The following is an 11,091-nucleotide window of genomic DNA, read 5'->3' as shown; positions in this document are numbered from 1 at the left end:
AGAGTGTGTCCTTTTTGCTCTCTCACAAGCAGTTCTCAACCTCCTCAAGGCTCTTGGATTCCCACTAATGTCCAATTTCTTCTCTCTTGAACTCTTGCACAAAGTAGGTGACCATTCTATTATCAAAATCCTCTCCACCAAGGTGAGTGTTTCCGGAAGTGGCCTTAACTTGGAAGACCATGTCCTTAATTGTTAGGAGAGACACATCAAAAGTTCCACCACCAAGATCAAAAACAAAAATATTCCTTTCTCCAACACAATCAGCTCTCTTGTCAATTCCATATGCAACAGCTGCAGCAGTAGGTTCATTCATTATCCTCATCACATTAAGGCCAGCAATAGCACCAGCATCTATAGTGGCTTTTCGCTGAGAATCATTGAAATAAGCAGGTACAGTAACAACTGCATTCTTAACAGGTGATTCTAAATACGCCTCGGCAATTTCTCGCATCTTTGAGAGTATCATAGATGATACTTCTTCAGCGGATATCTGCTTCTGTTGACCCTTATAGTTAACAGTAATAATTGGTTTGTCATTGACACCAACCAGCAGTGACCTTAAATGGCCACAACTTGGTATCAACTTGAACAATAGAATCACTAAACTTCCTACCAATTAACCTCTTAGCATCTGAATAAAATAACATTAGAAATTTTAATCATTCAATTGTTCAGCATTAATCACAGCAAAACAGTAAAATTGAAATTACCAAAGATAGTGTTTTGAGGGTTTATTACCAAATTGAAATTACCTTGGTCATTGTGAATGATCTCAACTCTACAATGTTGCTCTTGCCATACTGCAACACATGAATACGTTGTTCCAAGGTCTATTCCCACACCACGTCCTTCGCATTTTCTTGCCATTAATCTGTCAACTGTCAACAACTAAACAAAATAAGCTATAAATAAATAAAATCTCTAGTCATGATTGGGAAGAAATAACAAATTTGCTACCTACACCCTTCACTTTACTACCCACACCCCTCGTTTAAAAAAACAATCTACCTAAAATGCTCTAGAATATTTATAGTATTCTTTAACTCCATTTATCATTATTTTTAATCACTCAAAACTCATAACACAAAATCATTATAACTCACCCATCATAACTCATGATCATTCAAAATTTATATCACTCACTCGTAATCCCTGATAGTTCTCTCTTCACATTGTGATTAAAGTGACCCAAGAAGAAACTTTTATTATTCTCCTTTTGAGTTCGTAAATTTTTTTAAAATATGAGGATTTTACATCTCAGTTCACACATTATAACATTACGTGTACATTGTAAACTTGTAAAAATCTTAGGTAGTAAGTGAATTAAGTTTACGTGATTTAAGATTGACGTAATTAATAGAGTTTAAGACTCATTGGTAGTACGTGAACCGAGTTCACTTACTGAGTTTATGTGCATTGTAAAATTGTAAAAATAGTAGTAGTACGTGAAGGAGAGATGAAGATGTTGATGAAGATGAAAATTAAAGTTTTGAAAATGAAGATGTAAACGTTAAGATTACATAATTAATGTAGTTTGAGACTCATTGGTAGAACTAAGTTCAGGTAAACTTGAACTGAGTTCACTTACATTATAAAATTGTAAAAATCTCAGTTAGTACGTGAACTGAAGATGAAAATGTTGATGAAGATGAAAATTATATTTTGAAGATGAAGATGAAGATGAGGGAGGATGTAGATGAGGATGAAGATGAAGATGAGAATGTGGATGTGGATGAGGATAAGGATGAGTTAGAGTTTTAAAGATGAAGATGAACGAATGAGATTAAAATTAAAAATTTAATAAATAGATAATTACATTTTAGATAATTTATTTATTTTTTTAAAAGAGTAGTGTGGATAGTAAAGTAATGGGTATAGGTAGTATTTTTGAAGAAATTACTATTGTTGTTTGAAGTTGAAAAAAATTGAAATGAGGTTTGAATAAATAGTCACTAATGATGTATTTGAAGGGTCATGATAGGAAAATAGTAAAAACTACTAAAAAAATTATAGAAAAAAAACAATATTTAGACTTTCAAATAGTTAAGATACACTTTCCTTTATTTGAAAACTCAATCGTCTCTTCACTCTTTGCATCGATCATTTTCTTGTGTTGTTGGGCGAATAATACGCATGCTGCGACCGTTTCAACTTTCAATGCCAATTACATTTTTTAGGTATCAATAATTGACCCGTTCTTGCATTTTAAAGCAGTGAATATGCATCACAATATTACAAAAGGAAAATTACAAAAAGAAATTAAAAAAAATACTGCATTGACTCAACAAAAAAAAAAAGTGCATATTAAACTTTTCATGCTTGCTTGAACAAATGTCATAGATCTCTTCCCTCTTTTTACGGTGGTTTTTTTTAGCGTTAATTAAGATCGGTGACTTCTAAAAATACTCTAAAAACACTTGTTAATATTTTCTTTTATTTTAAATTTTAAATTGAATTTCAATTTAGTATGAGAAATGCAGTGTCACATTCAAAGTTCTAAAACTTTCGAGTTAATACTTAAATTTTTATGAATTTACGATTTTATACTACAAAAATAAATTAACTCGTATCTAAACTATCTATATAAAAATACAAATCGATTAATTTTTTATTTTATTATTAATTTACAAGTTTACAATTTTACAATTGTTTGTCTTTAAAGTGTAAAGTTTTGATCACTTTTATTCAATATCTTAATTAGTTTAGGATTCTAGATGATATATATTGGTTTTAAAATATAAACTAGTTTAGGACCCGTGCATTTGCACGGGTTTGTGCGTGGTGGATTATTTTTTTAATAGATTAATTAGAGAAGTTAAAGTATATGTTAATAATTTATATAATTGAAAATGATAAATAAAATACTAATATGATTTACTATTTACAAAGAAATTGTTGTTTGTATAGTTACATGAATGTGAAATATAGTTGAATTATTTGAAACAAATGCAAAGAATATCAACAGTAAATGCATTTGGATTTTTAAAAGTAAAACCTAATATGAGATAATAATGTTGTTTACCGTAAACAAAATACAAAAGCATAACTCAGTAAATGACAAATAAAGGTAGTTCAACAATTTAGTAAGTTCAGCAAAATGGTTGTAGTACAAATTACAAACAGATCCTACAAATAAGTTCAGAAACATGTATTGTTTCATAAGTAAAAAGCAGTTAATCAAAAAGAGTCTATTGTAGTTCTTCAATTTTGTCACAATAGCATTGTTTTCTAATAGAAATGGCAAATTAAAGTGCAAATGATCGTAGGTTGAAAATGATTGTCATGGCAAAAAAGTTTACACCACCATCCAACGTTGCTTGGTCTGATTGGAGTATTTTTAAGGACAATAGAGTAGTTGGTTATACCCTTGGTATGTCCTTCAAGAATGAGATTTTGAAACTCAACGTTGCAGACAAAACTCATAGGGAAGAACCTAAGAAGTAAAGTTAAGTATTATAGTTTAAACTAACATGTGATAAAATCAGAAATAATTTCAATATATTTCGTTACTAAATCACTTGTATTTGTTTGTCGTTCCAGTAGATTCATATGAGTATAAAAAACTAATAAAATTTAGACCATATTATTAATATATCATATATTAATATTTTAAAATGACTTACATGTTAGAGGTTTTCAAAAACCTATTTGAAGACAACATTAGTTGTAATGTTTTGTGATTTTTTGTCATTGTCATGTATTAGTATCTTCAAACCTCTTCTGCTCTTAACTCTCGACAAAGCCACATAAAGTTGGCCATGACTAAAAACAGGCCTTGGCAAATACAATCCTACATAGTCAAGTGATTGTCCTTGTGACTTATTAATTGTCATGGCATATGAGACCACAATTGAAAATTGTCGTCTAATAAGCTTGAAAGGCCAGGGAGATTGTGAAGGTGACATAGACATTCTCGGGATATAAATAAAATTTCCCATATTCTTTCCATAAATTATCTTTGCTTGTACCACATGGTTTCCTAGCTTGGTGACAATGAGGCGAGTTCCATTGCACAAACCTTCTTATTGGTCTAAGTTCCTTAATAACATGATAGGAGTACTAACCTTCAACTTAATTTTGTGGTTACGAAGTCCGGAAGTTGTTAATGAACTCAAAAACTCTGGTGTCAAAATATCAAAAGCCTCAAGAGTATTAGCTTGAGATTTATCTATACAATCTGATGATAGGTACTCTCTCTCTTCTCCTAAATTAATTATATAAAATGGAACATTGTATTAGCATTAAAATATAAAATTAAGCATAATATATTACAAACATTAAGTTTTAAGAAATAGTACCTGGTATTACTTGTAGAACATATTCATTAATTTTGTCAACAACATCAATAGTTGAAGCCAAAATAGCTCTTTGTTGTAGAAAATCCTCATTAGTATGATTATCCAATAAATTTGGATAAGTGCTTTGGACAATAGCATCAATTGGGTCTTCAAAATTGGATATTAAAAGATCATATGGAATAGTAACTTCAACATAACCATCATTAGGCTCACTTATTTTCCCATCACCTATATCTAATATCCATTTTAAAAATTCTTGCAACTCAACTTTTTCATTTGTTGTTGCCCCCTCTTGCAAACGCATGTTCTTTGTAAGAGTCAACACTTGGCAATGATCCCATATATATGATGCATTTATGGATGCATGAATGATATCTGAACGACTTCCTCTTGGGATAACTGGTAAAATTTGTCTAAAATCTCCTCCAAATATAATTACTTTACCCCCAAAAATACAATTTGAATCCATGATATCCCTAAGACTCTTGTCTAATGCTTCAAAACAATATTTATGAGCCATTGGAGCTTCATCCCAAATGATCAGTTGTGTTTGCTTCAATAGTTCAGCAAGCTCACTATATTTGTCTATATTGCAGGTGGAACTGTCAAAAGTAGGAATATGAATTTTAAACTTGGAATGAGCTGTACGCCCCCCTGGAAGTAGTAGTGATGCAATTCCACTTGATGCAACTGTCAAAACTACATCTTTTTTGGAACGTATTTTTGATGCAAGAGTTCTCCACATAAATGTTTTTCCAGTTCCACCGTAACCATATAGAAAAAATACTCCTCCTGTTTGTTGCGCTAATGCTTGCATTATTTTGTGAAAGATTTTTCTTTGTTCATCTACAAAAAATGGTGATATGGTTTAATAAATATCAAACATTACATTAAGAAGATGTTATATATTTTTGTGAAGGTTTATTAAGATTTAGTTTAATGGCATGTACCTGTTAGAGAATCAAACAACTGAATAAAAATTTGTTGTTCAACTTGTGGATCGTAGCTGCGCTCGTCATAAATGAGACGATTTCCCAATTCAGGTGTGATGTAATCACTTGGATATGGAAGTGATGGATAATTCTTAAGACTCCTTCTGATTGATTGAAGAAGTTTTTCTATTTCAATCAATGTTAGATTTTTCAATTCTTCATCACTTAATTCCAAACCTGCAATAATATATAATATTAACATAGTTTTGTTAATATGATTATCATATGTAATGGAATAATTCTAACATTGAATTTAAAGTTATCAAAATATGTAAATTTGTATTGTTATAAGTAAACAAACCTTGATTCCCAATAATTTTTCTTTGTGCATACAAAATGCCATCGGCTAATGTCATCCAAGTGTTTTCCCAAACATGCTTTGGCCTATTAATTGAATTTGAAATTAACATGATGACAAACAACTTTCTTAGAAAATGACCAGAACCCATCCATTTGCTTATTTGATACCTTCAATATATTCTCGATCATTGTTGAGGAATCCCATTGCAAAACATGCCTCACGAAATGTATCATATTTATGGTTTGCAACTGTTTTGATCTCATCATAGTTACGTGATCCTTTAGCAACAGTTAACATCATTCACAAATAATAAAGCTCCCCGGTTGATGGTGGGACCCAGATAAGTCGACCAATTGTGTAACCCCGCTTTCGTGGCTTCCATGATCTACGTTGCTTGAGATACACAAACTTTGAAACAAATTGTCCATATGTCAAAGCTCTTGCTTGTGGATAAATTTTATTTGCTTCCATCCAAGCTGTAAACATTGATTCAGTAACACTTGGTTTTTGAAGAACATCGTTGATTTGTTCAAAATCATTGTAGTACACTGAATTATCCCCTTCCGTGTGGAAAAATAATCGTTCAACATCAGGTTTTCTACCATGAATTGGGAATGAAAAAGTTCTCCAGCAAGCTTCACTTGGAGACACATATCTGCAGTCTAAGTATTGGTTGATCTCATCAAGGTTTGAGCTACCATTAGTAAAACCATGTTGATTCGGTATTATTGCAGCAGTGATTCTATCGTACCCCTTGTTGATATACTTAAATAAGTACGTAATTGATGTACTTTGATTACACCATTCCATGTTTATGTGGGCCTGATACTTGAGTAGTAATCTTGCATTATATGGAACGACAAATTGGTTATTAAGCTCAACTCCATTTTTGACAACAACATGACCATTATTCCTTCTTCGGTACACGGGATACCCATCTTGGTCAACTAATGTTTTCGGTATTATTGCAGCAGTGATTCTATCGTACCCCTTGTTGATATACTTAAATAAGTACGTAATTGATGTACTTTGATTACACCATTCCATGTTTATGTGGGCCTGATACTTGAGTAGTAATCTTGCATTATATGGAACGACAAATTGGTTATTAAGCTCAACTCCATTTTTGACAACAACATGACCATTATTCCTTCTTCGGTACACAGGATACCCATCTTGGTCAACTAATGTTATTTCTTGAAATTGTTTTGGATAATACTTGTTGCATTTGCCTTGTTTCATGCAAGGGGAATTTCTGTTTACTAGTCCACATGGACCATGCATCATATGACATTTGACTAAGTTGTATAACTCTTTCTGGTGAAGCTCAGATGGAATTTCTGCTGATATTATTTTATTTATATCATCTGAGGTTGGATACTTGTTAGAGGGATGTAGAAAGGTAAGTATATGAGCATGGGGTAATCCTCTTTTTTGGAATTCAATTGTATACATATCTGCAATAGTTATTACTAAAATAAATAAGTGTATTTATTGAAAGTTACCTGATGTTATAAAAATAAGAAATGTTATTAAATGTAATAGCATATTTGGACTTACATGCAAACACTCTCCCCAAAACATGTTTCTTTGTCAAATCGGACAACAATTCATCAAACTTCATTTTAAACACTCTTGAAATAATATCAGGCCTATCATGTGGCTTTAAATTCATTGGTGAAAGAAGTCGAATGATTTCAGGCCAATTTGGATTGCATGTAAATGTAATGAAAAGATCTGGAAATCCAACATGACTGCAAATGACCATTCCATCAAAGTACAACTGATCCATATATCTTCGACTTCCGACAAATGTTGCTGGTAAAATTACTCTTTTGCCTGTGTTACTTTCTTGAGATTCAACTGTGCCATCTGCATTATTCAAATTTTTATACTTTGAAACTCGAAGCTTGGATTGATTTTTCCTTAGCCACTTCAAACGTTCAGATTCCAACATTGACCATCCATCAACTAATAATTGTTGGAAAAGTCTTCTTGAACACAACAATGTTTGAGCTTCATTTTTCCTGGATTGGATTCTAAAAGCAAGCCATTCTCTAATAGTCAATTTATTTCTTTTGAGCTTCTTAGTTCTTTTGCTTTCTCTAAGTAAAACTCCAGTTCTATATCCATCTTCACCGTAAGGAAAGAGTAATGGATATTGATAGGCAAGGTAGCTTGCATGAAATTCATCGATTCTTTGAAGTTGGCCATATTGTTTTTGCATGATGATATCTCTTTTTGGTGTTGTATCTATATCGCCAACAATGATTGCAGCTACTTCTGAAACAGTTGGTTGATTGTATATTCTGCCATCTGTAGATCTCTCTGATATGAGACGCAACTTTAAATCTTGTATATTGTCATTATTTAATCTTTCTCTTGCCAGACGAAAACATTGAGCATGTGTATTATGTTGATAAAGCATTGATGATAACTTCCTAACAATATTTGGATCAAGATTTTCATTTTTCCTACAATAAAAAAAATAAATAGTTTATTTATCTTAATTGAGTGTGGTGATAAGTGTATGGTGTTTTTGTGCTTTTAAAGGATGACAACAACAATGTTAATCAGATGATAATGAATTTGTGGAAGTTATTTATAAGAAAAACAATATTATGATATAATGTATACCTTGAAACCTTGGAACCTGTTTTGAATTTCATTTTTTGTATCATAAATGTAAAGTTGAGCAAATTTTGGTGTTTGTCCTGGCATTGGTAATAAACTACCAATTCGATGACATGTCTGACCTTGGATCCTTATGTTTGGGGGTCCTCTTCCGTTGTTAAATCTGTTATCCAACTTGGCACCAGGTGAAGTAAAGGCAAACATCATGTTGTAAACTCTGATGTTTTGTTGGAAATTTCGACACTCAATTGTATCTTTACCAAACAACATACATTGTAGTTCAGGGGGTGCATGCTTCAAAAGTGGTAGTTGCACCTTCCCATTACCACAACATAGTTGATATTTTGGCATTGTAGAATGCTTAAATTTGTTTATTCTCTCTTGATACCACATATAAGCTCCACAATGTTGACATTCAATGAGAGGATCACCAAGGTCAAAATAACCTATACGATTATAATGATGAGATCCAATTAATTAACTTAAATGTTGATAATCATTATGTTTTAACATTATAATCATTATAGTTAACTTCAATTTATGAAATTAGTCAAAAAAAATATATATATTTGTAATATGAAATTACCCTCAAGTATGTTGTTATCATGAATAAACATTTGACTTGCTTCATTGTGATCATCATCACTGATAGATTTAGATTGTGCTTCTGATTCTGAAATGAAAACAATATCATTAATTATGTGTCGTTGTTTATTACAATTTTAATGTAATAGAGTAATGAAGTAATGAATCTACATATATAGTTTCTAATGAAAATATGTCTTTATAGGTTCTAATATAAGGGAAATGTGTGTTGCTATAAAAAGATGGAAGTTGAATACCTGATGAACTATCAAAATTTATATCTGAAGAGCTATCATTGGTGTTCATAAACTCAGTTGGTATGTCATTAGCCGAGATATTCGTTGACAGATAACCAGTTTATGTCTCCTTCGAATGTTGTGAGGCTGATGCAAAATTTGTATTGGATGTTTGAAACCTATTCAATAAGTTGACACCCAAAGAACCAATATCAACCAAAGTTTTTTTATTTCGCAAAATGAGATTTTGTGACGATGGTTGAGTAGAAAGCTATGAAGTTGCTATATTTTGGTTGTGTGTTTTGGAATGTTGTGTCTGATTACTTTGATGATTATTAATTTTTGACGTTGGAGTGCTAAAATGGGGCAATGGATGTTGAGATGGATGAGTTTCTGGAATAGGTTTGCATTGCTCTAATTTTTTTGCTTCTTTTGGGATTCCTTTCATCAATGTTTCCTATTGGAGTTTCTGAAGCTGATGTATCTGTTGTTACAGATTGTTGATCACATTGATTAAGCTCTGGAGAAAGATTCAAACTTGATCTTCCTTTTTTCAAGTCAAGCAAAGTCTTTCTTCTAGCTCGTGCATGGCTTGTTACAACAAATTTGAATTGTTTGTTTGATTCCATAGCTTAATGAAATTAGAGTAATGATTTTGATTTCTTTGATATTGTGGCTGAAAAACTATATTCTTGTGTGTGAATATAGATAATTAGTTTGCCACAAAATTTTCTCCAATTTTGTTAAATCAATGGTATCATAGGTGGTAATAGGTATTGAGTACTACTTACTTTTGTTGTTGATAGGCTATTAGGTTTACATGATTTTCCCTACTTTTTTGGACAATGTACATAATGCATTTAATGTTGTTGTAAATTGCACGGGTCCTTTGGATTTTTTAGTTGGTTTATTTTGTTTTTTTTATTTTCTATTATATTATTTAATTCAGAGAAATGAATTAACCTTTTATATCACCATTGTATTGAAACAAATAGTGAAAAATGATTAGTGCAATTATTCATAACGTGAATACAAATAAGGTTAGTGACTGTATTTTTAATCCATAGATCAAATTTTGTTCCCTTTTATTTTCTGGTGTTATACTTAAAAAGTATATTTTTGTCATTTGATTTATTCAACACAAGCAGAGATATCAAACAGCTTCGCTACATTTTAAAGTTTCTTCATTTTCTTTTGTCTTTTTTTTTTTTTTTATGATTTGGAGGATATCTTAATCAAGTAAAAGTTTTTCAACTCTTGTGAAATTTTTGAACCAGTTTTTGATCATGCTGCCTGGAAATTACAAGGTGGAAAGATCAGTTAGGAGGAATTTGTTTCAATGATGAAGGTTGGGACACATTGGAGAGGTTTAATAGACTCAGCTTGAAATTGATGAAGGATGGGTCATTCTAATTAAACAATGAAAAACAATTACAGTAGAGATGACTTTTCTTTAGAAAAATGTCAAAATTTACTTTTGAAAAAAGAAAACATGATAAAGAAGGCTATTATATTTTTTTTTTAATTTTAACCTTTTGTTCTCTTCATTGTAATTCTTTTCTCCAACCCCCCTCATTTGTGGGTGAAAAAAAATAGAATGTTGGCCCCAACAGTGTTGCAATATTGTTTGATTATATGCTGAATTCCAAAAAATAACAATCTTTATGATGTAAACACACAAAATAACCAAATTTAACCTTTGTAAGGCAATTTGTATTGAACATTGTAATACAACAAACTTTAATTTTGATCAACAACTCATAAACATTAATTTTTTGTAGAAATATATATATATATATATATATATATATATATATATATTTGCATAGATGAAATTCCTGCATGGATATCGATATTGGAAGAGAATGTGTTTATATGTTACATTGCATAGAACACTCCATACAAAATAACTAAAAGTGGCAGAAGAGATTATCCTTAGCTTTGTTCGTTTTGCAAAACATCCATACATATATTTGATAACATATATTTCATATAAGTTCATTCAGTCTGAATTTGTTTCACAATCTTTGAGGTTGAGAGTTGAG

At 31.1% G+C, this 11,091-nt stretch overlaps 2 pseudogenes; both read right to left on the bottom strand.

The window, feature by feature from the left end:
* Positions 1 to 867, bottom strand: part of LOC101514822 (heat shock cognate 70 kDa protein-like) — a 1,482-nt pseudogene extending 615 nt beyond the window's left edge.
* Positions 868 to 3,626: 2,759 nt separating this feature from the next.
* On the bottom strand, positions 3,627 to 9,675 carry LOC101509863 (uncharacterized; annotated as a pseudogene).
* Between the last annotated feature and the right edge of the window lie 1,416 nt (positions 9,676 to 11,091).

This window comes from Cicer arietinum, chromosome 1, assembly GCF_000331145.2.
Source record: "Cicer arietinum cultivar CDC Frontier isolate Library 1 chromosome 1, Cicar.CDCFrontier_v2.0, whole genome shotgun sequence".
NCBI lineage: Eukaryota > Viridiplantae > Streptophyta > Magnoliopsida > Fabales > Fabaceae > Cicer > Cicer arietinum.
The sequence above is the reverse complement of the archived record's forward strand: the minus strand, read 5'-3'. Positions and strand labels throughout refer to the sequence as shown.